Below are 13,013 nucleotides of genomic sequence, written 5' to 3' on the forward strand. Positions count from 1 at the left end.
TTTTTTCACTCATAGAATAGTTAATCTCTGGAATGCGTTGACAGAGGTTGTGGTAAAAGCGGATAGCGCAGCTGGTTTTAAGAAATGTTTCGACAAATTGCTGGAGGAAAAATCCATAGTCTGTTATTAAGACATGGGGTTGCCCCTGCTTGCCCTGGATCGGTAGCATGGAATGTTGCTTCTCTTTGGGTTTTGGCCAGATACTAGTGACCTGGATTGGCCACCGTGAGAACGGGCTACTGGGCTTGATGGACCATTGATCTGACCCAGTAAGGTTATTCTTATGTTTTTAGAAGCAGTGCAATCTTAGCCTACAAAACTCCAAAATCAGTAGAACTGGGTAGAGATTTTGCCTTTATACAGCTAATAAATATTTAATGTGTTTACATATGTAAGCTTCCAGTACTTTGAAGGATTCTGTCAGCACCTGGAATTACGATGATTTCCCATCAGTATCAAGAATTATGAGCACCCCATTAGCTTCTAAAAATACAAAGATTCCTTCCTTAGGCAATCATAGAAATCCACAAATCTTGGGGAGGGGTCGAACTATACAGCGGACTTCTCTTAGAATAATATCTTTAGAACATCCTTAAATGAATCCTTCCTGATATCAAAGGTTCAGACACGTTAACATCTTTGGATAATTTATAGGTTGATACAGTAACAGACAACTCACAAAGAATCCAATTGTTCCAAAATATGAATGAGATCACTCTTATATGATGAGACACTTTGGAATTCTGGTCAGGTTTTCTGATAAGAGTATTGTGACTATATGAATTTTTATAAACCAAAAAGCCCCAAATTCTTTGAATGTCTGGAGAGGGAGATGATCACCTAGCCTGGCTAAAATTAAGAGAAGACATATGTAAAAAAAAAAAAAAAAGTGTTTGAAGAGGGATCCATTCTGTACCCTGGACAGTAGAAGCAAACGGTGAATCTATACAGTGGCTTAGAAATTTCTCCCGCCTTCACCAGATCAGTCCAGCGCATTTCTTGTGGAAGCCTTCTGGAAGGAACCTCACAACTCCAGGGGTAACTTGAGTCAATGCTCAGGAGAATGTGTTCTGTTGTATATAGTAAGTGTAGCAGTTTATTTCTGATTTTTGAATGGTGCTACCCAAAGTAAACAATTATATCAATATTCTTTCTAACGCTTTTGGGGGGTTTTTATACACAAATGCAGCTTTGATATTCCGTATTGGATTCTGGGTCATTAAAGAGGTTTTCCCAGGGTCCTCTGTGCAAGGAAGTTCATAAAGTAATTCTGCTGGACATGAAGAGAATCTTCCAAGTGCCCATTCTGCCAGGGAGCTCAGGAACAGCTCTGCTGATCACTGACCCTGCAATGAAGAGCTTGACATGAACCCTCTTAATGCCTGCCCACTAAGTTCACGGACAAGCTCTTCTGGACAAGACACTCATCTAATGAACACCATCCTAGCAGTGGAGTTGATTAAGAAGTTCCGAGGGATGACAGACAAATGTTCTAAGTGCTGACTTACCCATGGAACCAACAAAACTGTTATGTTGGCTTAATAAAGATACTTTTGTGCTAAATACAAAGAGGATTGTGTTGAAAATCTGAGGGGTACTAAGCAATGTTGCTGTCTCTGTACATAAGAACATAAGAGTTGCCACACTGGGACAGAGCGAAAGTCCATCAAGCCCAATATCCTGTTTCCAACAGTGACCAATCTCAGGCAAGATACCCCCAGAACAATAAGAATGGCTTACATCTTGCTGCTTGTGAAAATGAGATTTCAATGCGTTTTAAGCATGGGTTGAGGAATCTTGACTGTCTGCTGGGGTACTCTTGGTGTGTCTGCTGCATAGATGGAAAAACAAGACTTTAGGCATTGTGATTCCTCAGTTATAGGTACCTGTTCCTTTGACAAGTGACAAACTCCTCTGAGGTGGAAGGGAACTCCTGTTCTAGGATTTCTCTTTCTTCATGCTGGAATGTGAATGCTGAATGTGGAGGGCAGATGCGCTGGCGCTGTGTATTGGTGAAGAAGGTGTAGGCGATCTGGAGATGCCAACAGGGTGTGATTCCAGGTGCAGATTAGCCAGGACAACAGGACAATACAGCTGTCTAAATAACAGAAGGCAAAGGAAAATGTTAAAACAGCACATGCCAAGAAAGATCAAATGTCTAATGAGCTTTAAACAAATTAAACTCCCTAAAGCTTCTTTTCCAGATTTCAGATTATATTATCCTTATCATTTGCATGAGCTTGCCTAGTCTATGCAACAAGCTGGGCTATCCTGCTGCACTTTTAAATAGATGCTGGTGTGGGTAGTCAGATTAGTTCTGATGGGTTGGGAATGATAAACCTTGAGACAGCCTCACTCCTTCCAGAAAGACAGAGCAGTGCGATAGCCCTGTTAGTCCACTTGAACGTGCAGAAAAAAAGATTATCGAGACAAAGAATAACATAAGATGAAATGTTTTTATTGGACTATCTTAATGCAATGCTTGATTAGCTTTGGGGATTTAACAACCCCTTCCTCGGTCAGAACAGAATGAGCAGGGTCAGAACCAGATATACAGTACTATAGTCAGAAAGTATAAATGGAAGCAGGAGTTCTAACGATTCATTCCGTTTGGAGTGAACCCAACTAGGATATGATGGCAGTTCTGTGCAGAGGACCCAACTTTTCATAATTATTGGGGTGTTAAACTCAATGAAAATTACCTCTCTCTGATGTATGTTCAATATTGGGAGTGTTGTCAAGCTCCCATAGAGTTGGCTTCTTTGACTCTGTGGATGCTAAGCCTTCCTCCCTCCCCAACACTAAGAAAACTCCTTCATTATATCCATAGAGGGGCAATTTGTATTGTGTTTGGCATAGGATTAACAAATTTTTCCACGGAGAAACCTGGACATATGGGCCCACCCCATTCTGCCCCCTGCTCTGCCTTGTTCCGCCTCCAGCCCCGCCCCATAAAGCCTCATCTTTCTTTTCTGACCTCTGGACCACATATGGAGGGCCTCTGAGCATGCACGGATGTGTGTGATGTCATCCATGCATGCTCAGAGGCCCTCTAGATGCATCTGGGAGGTCAGGGCTTTGCAAAACCATCTGAAAGTCCATCTGGGCACCCAGACTATCCTCTAAAAAGAGGATATATCCGGGTTTTCCCAGATGTCTGGTGATCCTAGTTTGGCACCCTACTCCATTTGAAATGTTGGCACCCATGGACTCAAGAAAGAGGGTGTTAGCTTTTGGCTTAGTGATTAGAGCACCTGCCTCAGCACCCTGAGATTGTGAGTTTGATTCCCATTGCAGCCCCTTGTGACTCTGGGCAAGCCCCTTAACACATTATTGCCCCATATAAACCGCTTTGATTGTATAAACCACACAGAAAAAGTGGCATATCAAGTCTGATCCCCTTTTTAAGACCTAGTCAAAAAATATATTAAGTTAGTCCATTGATTTCACCTTAGGTACTTTTTCTGTTTCTCAACCCTTATTTGTGTGAGCTCACCAGTGAGGTCTTTACCAGTATCCAGAGTTTAGCTGAGACCTGAAGGGAATACATGCATTCAGCACAATCATCTTCCACCCAGCCCGAGTCCAAACAAGCTCAAGCCTCAGCCTGAGCCCGCTGTTTCCTTCCCACCCACTGTTCAGTTCTAGCTCTGCTTTCAGCACTTTGTGCTGCCAGAAATGTTGCTAGCTTGACAGTTTTGTTAAGGAAAGGAAAAACATCCAGCCTTAGCACAGATAGAAAGCTGGTGGGGGGATTAAAGATGAAGCAGCCACATCCTGCACTATAGACTATTTGAGAAGCTTCAGTGACTACTCAGGTTATAGGTGTGTCTTCTACTGCCTAGGGGCAGTAATGCTTGTGACAAATCAGAACTTTCCATATCATCAGCAGAATGAAGTTTAATTCTACTAAATAGGGACACAATAATAAGAAATCCAGCAGTGCCCCCAAATGGTACTTCTCAGGTATTGCAATTAATTGTTCTTACATGATTGGAATCAACTACTGTGCAAAGCTGGTGTTAAATATCCAGGAACCCCAAAAGAGTAGACACCTGCAACTTATATCTCCTTCAGGTTAAAACCAGACATGAGGGCTCTTTGTGACATGGGAGCCCAAGGTAATTACACTATTTGCTACCCCCTAATGTCGACCATGGATGAGATGTGCACAAAATTTGGCTCCTAGAAATTTGACAGGGATTTTGATGTGGACATGTTTGCTATGACTATGACCCCCAGAACTCAACTCAGACCACCAACTCATTTCCCACATGACCAGAAGTTGGCCTTAATATTGAGTGGGAGGAGTTAAAGTATTCACTGAGAGACTTGTGGCATTTGTACAGGATAGATCTGGAGGCCTATGTTCTCTCTTTCATAGCTCCTTTTGTGCATCTCTGCACATCAAGCAACAGACTTTATCCATCTGTCTTGATTGGCTGCAATGGCTTCAGTTTTCTCATAGATTGCACCTCCATTGCATAGATCTCTCTAGATCAGTTTCAATCTTCCTCTTCTTCTTGATCAACTGGCTGGTCTTTGTTTAATACTACTTTAGGCCAATGATGATCTTGCATAAAATAGGCCCTATCAACTAGACCAGTGGTCCCCAATCCTGTCCTGGAGGACCACCAGGCCAATCGGGTTTTCAGGCTAGCCCTAATGAATATGCATGGAGCAGATTTGCATGCCTGTCACTTCCATTATATGCAAATCTCTCTCATGCATATTCATTAGTGCTAGCCTGAAAACCCGATTGGCCTGGTGGTCCTTCAGGACAGGGTTGGGAATCACTGAACTAGACTATGCATTTGCTAACAAGATCCTGTCATTTTCTGGAACTGCTTCCTCAGTATTTCATCATTTGTGATGTGAGGTAAGTAACACCTAAGATTATTCTCAGGCATTGCTGGTGAAATCATCTAGTTTCTTTCCTATTTTCGTTGATATCTTCCAGGCTTCATTGGTATATTATGAAGTTGGCAAGACAATGGGTGAGAAAGGTGCAATTTTGTTTTGATACTGATCGATGCTGCTGCCAAGCAGTGAGAGCTAAATGCTGAGCCACTCATAGGAATAGAATGGGCAGCTTGGCATTTAGCTTGTGAGGCTCGGCAGCACAGTTTGATAAAAGAAGGGTATATTAAATGCTGTATCTACTGAGAAAAGTCAAAGCCAAAAGTCATAACATAGGATTAGAACTGAACATAAACAAGATGAAGATCATGAACATGGAAAATGATGAAGATTATTAGCTTGAAGGCAGTAGAATAGCAGTTGTAAAGTATTTCAGTCTCCTAAGCTCTTTTGTATACTAGCAGGGAGGAAATATTCTGCAGAATAGCACTTGGTCCCTCTTCAATGAAGGCTCTTGACAAAGTATTCAAGGCAAGGAGGTAACACTCCAAATGAAAATCAGACTTGTCTACACACTCATTTTCTCAGTGGCCAGTTACGGATGCGAAAGCTAGACATTACAAAAATAAGACAGAAAGAAGATTGTCTCATTTGAGCTTTGGTGCTGGCTAAGGATTTTAGACATGCCATGTACTGCCAGGAGACACAGGAGAGGAACAGAGGGCGAACAGGAGAGGAGAGAAGCAGGAGAGAACAAGGGGCAGTGGTGAAAGTTAGCTCCGCCCACCCCCTGATGTCATCCACTGGAGCTCCCTCTTAAAAGGGGAGGGGCCAACGGCGCCAAGTTAGAGGCTTTTAAAAAGCTAGGAGTCACAGGAGAGGAACAGAGGGCGAACAGGAGAGAAGGGAAGCAGGAGAGAGCAAGGGGCAGCGGTGAAAGTTAGCTCCGCCCACCCCCGAAATCATCCACCGGAGCTCCCTCTTAAAAGCAGAGGGGACAACGGCACTCAGCCATTTGGCGTGCGTCAAAGGTGAACGTTAAAGACGCTCGCCTTAGTGAGAGCACATTTGCGAAGGGTCTTAAGGAGGGATGAGTCACTGCAAAGAAGAGCAGAGGGTAACCACAGCAGACACGGAGGACACACAAGCAACAGGCAAGCAAGAAGAGCAGGCTTAAAATCAGGCGAGGGACCTCACAGTAACACCAAGGATGCTACATAAGGAACCAGAGAAAAGCCACTTCAGACAGCAGACCAGCAAGCGAACAGCAATGGAAGCAGCAGACAGAAGCAGGATGTTGAGCTACCCAGTTTTCTGCACCGTTTGCCATATGTATGACTACCTCCCCTCTGGGAGGCGGTCTTAAGTATGCACTCGATGCGAGGAACTGGAGGGCCTGAAGAAACAAGTTAGACTCCTAGAAGGCAGAATACTGGAATTAGAAGCTCTTCGAGAAGTGGAGGAGGAGGACAGAGAGGCAGAAAACTTCAAGACAGAGGAAACCATTGAGGAAGAAATCTGGGAGTTAGAGAAGTTCATCGAGGAGGCATACAGGGAGGCTGTGGAAAATCACCAGCAACAGTGGAACTGCCAAGATACACCAACAGTAAGTAAGGAACACCTGGAGCACAACCACAAGGAAGAAATGGATGACATAGCAGCAACACCTGGAAACAGCGGAGGGATCCCACAGGAAGACAAGTCTGGTGCAAGCCAACACCAAGTTGAGGGAAGATGGAAGTGCACAGAGGACACGGACCTACGGCTGAAGAGATGGACATACACCGGGACACAGACCTACAGCTGGATAGAGAAGACAAAGAGGACAGCAATCGTCGGGGAGGGGGGGACACTCCATTATCAGACAAGTTGACAGCCACATAGTGGGAGGAAGACAGGATCGGCTGGTGACCTGCCTACCGGGAGCCAAGATAGAAGTTATAGCAAGTCACATCGACAGGATCATCAACAGCGTGGAAGAGGAAGATACGGTGGTGTATATACCATGTATCAACAAGGGATCCAAGAGGAAAAAGAACAAGGAACCAGCGTGGCTCACTGTAGCGGTGAAGGAAGCGATCAAAGACAAGAAAACTTCGTTTAAGGAATGGAAAAGGTCAAAAATTGACAAAAACTGGAAAAAGCAAAAACAACATCAAAGCAGGTACCATAAGGTGGTAAGAGGGGCCAAAAGAGACTAGGAGGAAAATATAGCCAAGGAGGCAAAAAAACTTCAGGCCGTTCTTTCGATATATTAAGGGGAAATGACCTGTGAAGGAAATAGTGAGGCCGTTGGATGACCATGGAATAAATGGAGGGCTAAAGGAGGACAAAGCCATTGCCGACAAACTGAACACATTTTTTGCATCTGTATTTACCGAAGAGGATATGCACAACATACCAGAAGCCGACAGGTTATATACAGGAAACGAAGACGGGAAACTGACAGGGTTGACGATCAGTCTAGAAGCGGTATGCAGGCAGATTGATAGGCTTAAAAACGATAAATCCCCGGGACCGGATGGCATCCATCCGAGGGTAATCAAGGAATTGAAAGGGGCTATAGCTGAACTGCTTCAACTAATAGCCAATCTGTCGATCAAATCAGGAAGGATTCCGGAAGACTGGAAGGTGGTGAATGTTACGCCGATCTTCAAGAAAGGTTCGAGGGGAGATCTGGGAAACTACAGACCGGTGAATCTGACCTCGGTACCAGGAAAGATGGAAGAGGCGCTGATAAAGGACCGCATCATTGATCACCTTGACGGACACGATCTGATGAGGACCAGCCAGCACGGTTTCAGCAAAGGAAGATCTTGCTTGACGAACTAGCTGCACTTCGAGGGAGTAAACAGGCAGATAGACAAGGGTGACCTGGTCGACATTGTATATCTGGATTTTCAGAAGATGTTCGACAAGATTCCGCATGAACAACTACTTTGAAAAATTGCGAGCCATGGAATCAAGGGTGAAATACTCACATGGATTAAAAACTGGCTGGCGGGTAGGAAACAGAGAGTGGGGGTAAATGGACAATACTCAGACTTGAAAAGCGTCACAAGTGGAGTGCTGCACGGTTCGGTGCTTGGATCCGTGCTCTTCAACATATTTATAAACAACCTGGAAATTGGTACGACGAGTGAGGTGATTAAATTTGCAGATGATACGAAGTTATTCAGAGTAGTGAAGACGCAGGAGGATTGAAAAGACTTGCAACATGACATAAACACACTCAAGAAATGGGCCGCAACATGGCAAATGAAGTTTAATGTGGATAAGTGTAAGGCAGGGGTGTCCAATGTCGGTCCTTGAGGGCCGCAATCCAGTCGGGTTTTCAGGATTTCCCCAATGAATATGCATGAGATCTATTAGCATACAATGAAAGCAGTGCATGCAAATAGACCTCATGTATATTCATTGGGGAAATCCTGAAAATCCGACTGGACTGCGGCCCTCGAGGACCGACATTGGACACCCCTGGTGTAAGGTGATACATGTTGGTAACAAAAATCTTATACACGAATACAGGATGTCCGGTGCAGTACTTGGAGAGACCTCCCAGGAAAAAGATCTGGGAGTACTGATCGACAAGTCAATGAAGCCATCCATGCAATGCGCGATAGCAGCAAAAGGGCAAACAGAATGCTAGGAATGATTAAGAAGGGGATCACGAACAGATCGGAGAAGGCTATAATTCCGTTGTACCAGGCCATGGTACGCCCTCACCTGGAATACTGCGTCCAGCACTCGTCGCCGTACATGAAGAAGAACACAGTGCTACTTGAAAGGGTCCGGAGAAGAGCGACTAAAATGGTTAAGAGACTGAAGGAGTTGCTGTACAATGAGAGATTATAGAAACTGGGCCTCTTCTCCCTTGAAAAGAGGAGACAGAGGGGACATGACAGGTTGTTCATCCTCTCCAAGGCAGAGAGAACGAGAGGGCACTCTCTAAAGTTAAAAGGGGATAGATTCCACACAAACGTAAGGATTTTGTAGACTTCAATCATATCTCCCCTCAGCCATCTCTTTTCTAAGCTGAAGAGCCCTAACCTTTTTAGTTTTTTCCTCATACATGAGGAGTTCCATCCCATTTATCATCTTGGTCACTCTTCTTTGAACCTTTTCTAGTGCCACTATATCTTTCTTGAGATAAGGAGACCAGAACTGAATGCAGTACTCCAGGTAAGGTCGCAACATGGAATGATACAGAGGCATTATAACATTCTTAGTCTTGTTAATCATCTCTTTTTTAATAATTCCTAGCATCTTGTTTGCTTTTTTGGCCGCCGCCACACATTGGGTGGAAGGTTTCATCATATTGACTACAATGACACCTAGATCCTTTTCTTGGGTGCTAACCTCCAAGGTAGACCCTAGAATCTGGTAACCGTTTTTCGGGTTATTCTTTGCATTTATCCACATTAAATTTCATCTGCCGCTTGGATGCCCAGTCTTCCAATTTCCTAAGGTCTGCCTGCAATTTTTCACATCTTTGAACAGTTTAGAGTCATCTGCAAATTTAATCACCTCACTTGTCATTCCAATTTCCAGATAATGGTTACTATAGATGGGCCAATTGGTCTTTATCTGTCATCATGTTTCTATGATTCTGGAAGAGATCAAACCAGCTATGTCACTCAAAGCCCAAATAACGAAGTTATGACTGTCTTATTTTGGTCACACCATCAGAAAAGAGAGATCACTGGAGAAAGACATGATATTTGGGAAAATTAAAGGAACCTTGCGAAGAGGGTGATCTTCAATCAGATGGCTGGACGCATTGAAAACAACCATGGGGATAACGCCGGAGGAACGTTCCGGACTAGCATAAAACTGATTTCTTTTTAGATCTGCAGTTCATCAAGTCACTAGTACTCGAGCATGATGGCACCTAACAACAATATATTACATGCAATTAACGAATGCTTCCGCCACCTTTCTAGTTCTACAATTCATATCTGCCTTGGTGGCACCATTGTTTGACAATATATTCCAAAGAGCGGAAAATCATTCTACATCTTCAGCTGATTTCTGCCAATAACTGTTTGTGGCTACTAGTTCCAATCTGCATAATCTTTTTTGTTTCTCACTATTTAATATCAATCCTAATTTTCCAGCAACCTCTTCTAATCTAGTTGTTAAAGTTTGTAAACATTCTCTTGACCCATTAAGGACATATCTTCAACAAAATCTAGATCTGTAAGTCAATCCAGTCGCCGTCATTCGATGCCAATGTTTGATGTGGCCAGATGACATAGCCTTGTTGTACCTCCAATTTTTCACATCTTTGAACAGTTTAGAGTCATCTGCAAATTTAATCACCTCACTTGTCATTCCAATTTCCAGATAATGGTTACTATAGATGGGCCAATTGGTCTTTATCTGTCATCATGTTTCTATGATTCTGGAAGAGATCAAACCAGCTATGTCACTCAAAGCCCAAATAACGAAGTTATGACTGTCTTATTTTGGTCACACCATCAGAAAAGAGAGATCACTGGAGAAAGACATGATATTTGGGAAAATTAAAGGAACCTTGCGAAGAGGGTGATCTGCAATCAGATGGCTGGACGCATTGAAAACAACCATGGGGATAACGCCGGAGGAACGTTCCGGACTAGCATAAAACTGATTTCTTTTTAGATCTGCAGTTCATCAAGTCACTAGTACTCGAGCATGATGGCACCTAACAACAATATATTACATGCAATTAACGAATGCTTCCGCCACCTTTCTAGTTCTACAATTCATATCTGCCTTGGTGGCACCATTGTTTGACAATATATTCCAAAGAGCGGAAAATCATTCTACATCTTCAGCTGATTTCTGCCAATAACTGTTTGTGGCTACTAGTTCCAATCTGCATAATCTTTTTTGTTTTTCACTATTTAATATCAATCCTAATTTTCCAGCAACCTCTTCTAATCTAGTTGTTAAAGTTTGTAAACATTCTCTTGACCCGTTAAGGACATATCTTCAACAAAATCTAGATCTGTAAGTCAATCCAGTCGCCATCATTCGATGCCAATGTTTGATGTGGCCAGATGACATAGCCTTGTTGTACCTCCATTATAACATCAAAAGAAGTCTGTAATGCCTTCCTCTGTTCAAACAGAGGAGATTGAGAGGGGACATGATTGAAACATTCAAGATAATGAAGGGAATAGACTTAGTAGATAAGGACAGGTTGTTCACCCTCTCCAAGGTAGGGAGAACGAGAGGGCACTCTCTAAAGTTGAAAGGGGATAGATTCCGTACAAATGTAAGGAAGTTCTTCTTCACCCAGAGAGTGGTAGAAAACTGGAACGCTCTTCCGGAGGCTGTTATAGGGGAAAACACCCTCCAGGGATTCAAGACAAAGATAAGTTCCTGCTGAACCGGAACGTACGTAGGTAGGGCTAGTCTCGGTTAGGGTGCTGGTCTTTGACCAGAGGGCCGCTGTGTGAGCGGACTGCTGGGCACGATGGACCACTGGTCTGACCCAACAGCGGCAATTCTTATGTTGTTATGTTCTTAACTGCAGTTACCCCAGAAGAAGATAGAGTTCCAAGGCAGACCTAGCCTCCACTGAACTCTTCCAAAGAGAACAAGCCCAACTTTATGGAATCTAACAGTAAGCAGATAGGTGGAAAGCCAAGTCTACTATAAATTTTAATAAAAAGGAAACGAACCCCTTCCTGCCTCTTGCGTTCAGATCTATCCAACTAGGGGGAAAGTCCAAACTCTTTAATCATAGAAAGATGAATCCCCTTTACCCACATCATCCATGAGAACTTCCCCATTGTATATGCCCTGGTTCCTGTCTCTTAATTCCACTTCTAACAAAGATGCCTGTTTAAAAATTATTTATCAAACTTTGCTATACAAGTTTCTGGAATACAATATGGATGGATGGAGCCTCTTGTCCATGACAATATATAAGTTTGCAGCAACTTCCTTGAAATGAGTTAAATATATACATACTAGGGATGTTGGACAATTTAAAATTTGTAATTGTGATTAATCTCATGATTTTAAAAAATGATTTTAACTGTATTGCATGCAATGCATTTGTTTAGAACATATGCAGGTTTTCAGACAGGACACTATACTTCCATTTAGAGAATGACACGGTGAAAAAATTGGTCCCCGTCACCGCCCCGTCCCTGTCTCACCATCCCCGTCACCGCCCCGTCCCCGTCTCACCATCCCCGTCACCGCCCCGTCCCCGTCTCACCATCTTCTTCACCGCCCCGTCACCGCCACTGCCACCCCATTCACCGCCCCGTCACCGCCACTGCAATCCCATTCACTTTTCTTTATTTACGTATAAAGGAAACATTCTTTAAAACTTTAAAACTTAGTTAAATATTAGTTAATAACTATACAAAAACAAAACACGCAGAGAAAAAATTAATTAATATAAATTCCCTGACTTCCCTGCACTGTCCCCCCTTGAAGGTCTGTCCCCATCCTGAAAGCCTGATGCCCCCCCCCGACGTCCGATACATCCCTCCCCCCGAAGGACCGCCGACTCCCCAACAATATCGGGCCAGGAGGGAGCCCAAATCCTCCTGGCCACGGCGACCCCCTAACCCCACCCCGCACTACATTACGGGCAGGAGGGACCCCAGGCCCTCCTGCCCTCGACGCAAACCCCCCTCCCCCCAACGACCGCCCCCCCAGCCGACCCGCGACCCCCCGGGCGACCCCCACGACCCCCCCACCCCCCTTCCCCGTACCTTTGGTAGTTGGGCCAGAAGGGAGCCCAAACCCTCCTGGCCACGGCGACCCCCTAACCCCACCCCGCACTACATTACGGGCAGGAGGGATCCCAGGCCCTCCTGCCCTCGACGCAAACCCCCCTCCCCCCAACGACCGCCCCCCCCAGCCGACCCGCGATCCCCCTGGCGACCCCCACGACCCCCCCACCCCCCTTCCCCGTACCTTTGGTAGTTGGCCGGACAGACGGGAGCCAAACCCGCCTGTCCGGCAGGCAGCCAACGAAGGAATGAGGCCGGATTGGCCCATCCATCCTAAAGCTCCGCCTACTGGTGGGGCCTAAGGCGCGTGGGCCAATCAGAATAGGCCCTGGAGCCTTAGGTCCCACCTGGGGGCGCGGCCTGAGGCACATGGTCGGGTTGGGCCCATGTGCCTCAGGCCGCGCCCCCAGG

At 44.7% G+C, this 13,013-nt stretch overlaps 1 protein-coding gene across 2 annotated transcripts in view; it reads right to left on the reverse strand.

The window, feature by feature from the left end:
* Positions 1-630: 630 nt before the first annotated feature.
* LOC117368384 overlaps positions 631-13,013 on the reverse strand; it is a 31,801-nt gene continuing 19,418 nt past the window's right edge. For both annotated transcript variants that reach the window (XM_033961981.1, XM_033961982.1), the window contains one exon: positions 631-2,098. The gene's annotated coding sequence lies outside the window, so the exon portion shown is untranslated. The remainder of the gene's footprint in view (positions 2,099-13,013) is intronic.

This window comes from Geotrypetes seraphini, chromosome 10 (assembly GCF_902459505.1).
Source record: "Geotrypetes seraphini chromosome 10, aGeoSer1.1, whole genome shotgun sequence".
In the NCBI taxonomy this organism is placed as follows: Eukaryota; Metazoa; Chordata; class Amphibia; order Gymnophiona; family Dermophiidae; genus Geotrypetes; species Geotrypetes seraphini.